Source organism: Myodes glareolus, chromosome 3 (assembly GCF_982192425.1).
Source record: "Myodes glareolus chromosome 3, mMyoGla1.1, whole genome shotgun sequence".
Classification (NCBI taxonomy): Eukaryota; Metazoa; Chordata; class Mammalia; order Rodentia; family Cricetidae; genus Myodes; species Myodes glareolus.
Window position 1 is genome coordinate 115,318,230 of NC_142028.1, and position 5,033 is coordinate 115,323,262.

General features: G+C 40.9%; 1 pseudogene; it reads left to right on the forward strand.

The window, feature by feature from the left end:
* Positions 1 to 861: 861 nt before the first annotated feature.
* Positions 862 to 1,548, forward strand: LOC125412567 (large ribosomal subunit protein uL30m pseudogene; annotated as a pseudogene).
* Positions 1,549 to 5,033: the final 3,485 nt, after the last annotated feature.

Consider the following 5,033-nt stretch of genomic DNA (forward strand, 5'->3'; position numbering starts at 1 on the left):
GTTTTGTGCATGGCAATAGATATGGACTTATTTTCAATATTGGCTTGGCAAGAAACATGGCTCTAGAAAAATTCCCAGGAATCAAAAAGGATGACAATAGCTAAGACCCTAAGCAATAGAAGGAGAGGGTAACCGAACTGGCCTTGTCCTGTAGTCAGACTGATTATTATCTTAAAATCCATAAAACCTTTGTTAAACAACAGATGGAAACAGAGGCAGAGACCCACATCAGAGCACTGGACTGAGTACTCAAGGTCCAGTTGAAGAGTGAGAAGAAGTGAGAGTATGAGCAAGGATGTCAAGACCATGAGGGGTTTACCCACTGAGACAGTTTGTCTGAGTTAATGGGAGCTCACCAACCCCAACTGGACAGGGACTGAATGAGAATGGGATCAATGTAGTCCCTCTGAATGAGGTTATCAGTTGGGGAAGACTGAGGGGCCACTGACAGTGGCAGTGGGATTTGTCTTTACTGCATGTACTCGCTTTTTGGGATCCTATTTTCTTTGGATGTATACCTTGCTCAACCTAGATGTAGTAGGAAGGGTTTTGGACTTTCCACACAGCAGAATGCCTTGCCCTCTCTTAGGATTGGAGGGGGTGGGATGGAATGGTATATGGAGGGAGTGGGAGGTGATTGGGAAGGAGGGAGGGGGTGGGAATTTGGATTGGTATTTTTAAAGTAATAAAATAAAATAATAAATAAAGAAATGTATGTATAATATGTCTTAATAAAACTAATCTCAAATTTATATCAATATACAAAAGTTGTATACAATATACAAAAGTAAATCAATGCCAAACAGTTAAAACTAATAGTTGCTTTTAAAAAGAAGATTCAATAATCTACCTTTCTCCGCTTCTTCTGGCTGCACCGAGAGGTCGCAGGTTCCTACTATGTAGCTCTGGCTGGAACGCTGTCAACCTTTATCACCGCTGGTGTTACGTATCCCTGATCACCTGGTGGAGCCTCTGCAGAGAAGAATTACTACACTTATGGCTGGTGTTTTGCGTTCAGTATTTCAGAGGCCTCCAGGCAGACTGCAGACTGTGAAGAAAGGTGTGGAATCTCTCATTGGTACAGATTGGATTCGTCACAAATTTACCAGATCAAGGATTCCAGATAAAGTGTTTCAGCCTAAACCTGAAGATCATGAAAAATATGGCGGGGACCCTCAGCACCCTCATAAACTACACATTGTTACAAGAATAAAAAGTACAAAAAGGCGTCCTTACTGGGAAAAGGATACAATCAAGATGCTTGGACTGCAGAAGGCACACACCCCTCAAATCCACAAAAACATCCCTTCAGTGAATGCAAAGTTGAAAGTAGTTAAACACTTGATACATATCCAGCCCCTGAAGCTGCCACAAGGACTTCTCACAGAAGAGACCATGTCTAGCACGTGCCTCAAGAGTACTGGGGAATTGGTGGTACAGTGGCACCTGAAGCCTGTGGAACAGGAAGCAAAGTCTTGATGTCACCCGGCTGCAGATTACAAACCGCAGTTACTGAGGAAACGTTTCTCATTAAAGTGTTTATCATCAGTCGTTTCCACTGAAAAAAAAATAATCTACCTTTCTATCTTATCATATTTATATCCCCTTTTTATCCTCTCTCTCTCTCTCTCTCTCTCTCTCTCTCTCTCTCTCTCTCTTGTTTTTGAGACAGGATTTTTCAGTAGCTGTAACATGAAGGGCCAGCCTGCTTGTTGGGATTTCTGTCCCACCTGGTACCCCACAACCGGAAAGTCCTAAAGAAAATCACACAGTCTACATTAGGTTATAAACTGATTGGCCCATTAGCTCAGTCTTCTTATTAACTAATTCTTACATCTTATGGTAATCCATAATTCTTGTCTGTGTTAGCCATGTGGCTCAGTACCTTTCCCAGCACTCTCTGTGGTCTGGGCAGGATTGGAGGAATGGGCTTCCTCCTTCCTAGCCTTCTCTTGATCTCATTGCCCTACCTCTACTTCCTGTCAGGTTGACTCACCCATACTTACTGCCTGGCCAATCAGCATTTTATTAAAATACATGATTGAGATTGGGCCTGCCTGCTGGGGGTGGAAAGGTAGGCCCTGTATCAGCTCAGCAAGAATCCTGGCCATCAAGGGGCACTGATCATCTCGCAGCAGATTCATCATTGGGGTGAGTTTGCTCTGACCCATGGCAGAAGCCTGACAAGGAGGAGCTCAGACATCCCTGGTCCCCCTTGACTCCCTGGCCACTCTGCAGGGGCTAAGCCCTATTGCTTCCTAGCCCATCCTACCTTTCATCCAGGAACCCCTTCCTTTATTCCTCCCTTCCTCCTCCTCGGGGCCATAAAAACACCCACCTCAGCTGGCTTTCAGGCTGGGACTGGGATGGAAGTGTAACCCAGCAGGAGGGAGTGCCTGTATTTCAATAGCCTGCCTGCCGGGGGTGAAAAGGTAGGCCCTGCATCAGCTCAGCAAGAATCCTGGCCAGCAAGGGGCGCTGATCCTCTAGCAGAAGATTCATCAGAAGGGGCATCCTGACCCAGTACCAGAAGATCCACTATTGAACAGTTGAAGGAAGAGATGGGCAGACGCCAAGGCAAGAATTCCTTCAACAATCTGAAACACAACATGAAAACACCAGATCCCAGTGATCTTACTACAAAAGGACTTGAACACCCTGTTCCGGAAGAAGTGGAAAACAGTGTCATTATGAAAGCAATAGAGTCCCTTAAACAGGGTTTGAATAACTCACTTAAAGAACTGGAAGAGAAGTACAACAAAAAGATTGAAGAAATGAGTAAAGAAATGAAAGAGAAATATAACAAAAAGTTTGTAGAAATGAGTAAATCTGTAAACGACACCCTGGGAAACCAAGAAAAAAACAATCAATCAGGTAGTGGAAACAGTTCAAGAATTGAAAGCTGAAATGGAGGCAATGAAGGAAACACAAACCGAGGGCCAGCTAGATATGAATAATCGAGATAAACCAACAGAGACTTCAGAAGCAAGCATAACCAATAGAATACAAGAGATGGAAGAACGAATCTCAGATTCTGAAGACACCATAGAGAAAATAAACGGTCTGACCAAAGAAAACAGCAAATCCAACAAATTCTCATCACAAAACATTCAGGAAATCTGGGATATAATAAAAAAAACCAAATCTAAGAATACTAGGGGTAGAAGAAGGAGAAGAATTGCAGATCAAAGGTTCAGAAAATATATTCAACAAAATTATAGAAGAAAACTTTCCCAACCTAAAGAACGATATTCTTATGAAGGTTCAAGAAGCATACAGAACACCGAATAGAATGGATCAAAAAAAAACATCCCCTCGCCATATAATAATCAAAACACAAAGCATTCAGATTAAAGAAAGAGTATTAAGAGCTGCAAAGGAAAAAGGTCAAGTAACTTATAAAGGTAAACCTATCAGGCTCACACCGGACTTCTCTATGGAAACCATGAAAGCCAGACGGTCCTGGATAGAGGTACTGCGAAAATAAGGGACCATAAATGCAAACCCATACTACTATACCAAGCCAAGCTATCGTTCACTATCAACGGAGAAAAAAAAATATTCCAGGATAAAAATAAATTTAAACAATTTGTAGCCACAAATCTAGCCTTACAGAAAGTAATAGAAGGAAAATCTCAACCCAAGGAATCCAAAATTGCCAACACTGCCTACAATAACCCAGATATCTAGTGATCCTTCACGACCACAACTCAAAGAAGAGAAACACACAAAATCTACTACACAAACACACACACACACAAAATAACCAGAAACAACAACCACTGGTCATTAATATCACTTTATATTAATGGACTCAACTCACCTATAAAAAGGCACAGACTAAGAGAATGGATATGAAAACAGGATCCAAGATTCTGTTGTTTACAAGAAACACACCTCAACCACAAAGACAGACACCTACTCAGGATAAAGGGTTGGGAAAAGGTTTTCTAAGCAATTGGACCCAAGAAATAAGTGGCTGTGGCAATTCTAATATCTAACAAAATCAACTTCAAACTAAAATCAATCAGAAGAGACAGAGATGGACATTTCATACTCATAACTGGAACAATCCATCAGGAAGTCTCAATCCTGAATATCTGTGCCCCTAATATAAAGGCACCCACATATGAAAAAGAAACTCTTCTAGAACTCAAGGCAGTCATCAAACCACATACACTAATAGTAGGAGACTTCACCACACCGCTCTCACCAATGGACAGATCAATCAGACAGAAACCTAAAAGAGAAATAAGAGAATTATTGGAGGTATTGAATCAAATGGACTTAACAGACATCTATTGAACACTCCAACCAAATAGGAAAGAATATACCTTCTTCTCTGCAGCTCATGGAACCTTCTCGAAAATTGACCACATACTCGGTAACAAAGCAAACTTCCACAGATAGAAAAAAAAATATTAGTAACCACCTGTTTCTTGTCAGACCACCATGGATTAAAGTTAGAATTCAACAACAATGCTTCCCCCAGGAAGCTAACAAACTCATGGAAGTTGAACAGTCAACTACTAAATCACCCCTGGGTCAAGGAAGAAATAAAGAAAGAAATTAAAGTCTTTCTTGAATTTAATAAAAATAAAGACATAACTTTCTCAAACATATGGAACACTATGAAAGCAGTGCTAAGAGGAAAGTTCATAGCACTAAGTGCCCAATTAAAGAAAACGGAGAAAGCACACATTGGAGACTTAACAGCACACTTGAAAGCTCTAGAAAAAAAAAAGAAGCTGATTCATCCAGGAGGAGTAGAAGACTGGAAATAATCAAACTGAGGGCTGAAATCAACAATATAGAAACACAGAAAACAATCCAAAGAATCAATGAAGCAAAAAGCTGGTTCTTGGAGAAAATCAACAAGATCGACAAACCCCTCTCCAAACTAATCAAACGGCAGATAGAGAACACGCAAATTAATAGGATCAGAAATGAAAAAGGGGACATAACCACAGACACAGAGGAAATTCAGAGAATCATTAGATCTTACTACAAAAGCCTGTATGCCACAAAGTTGG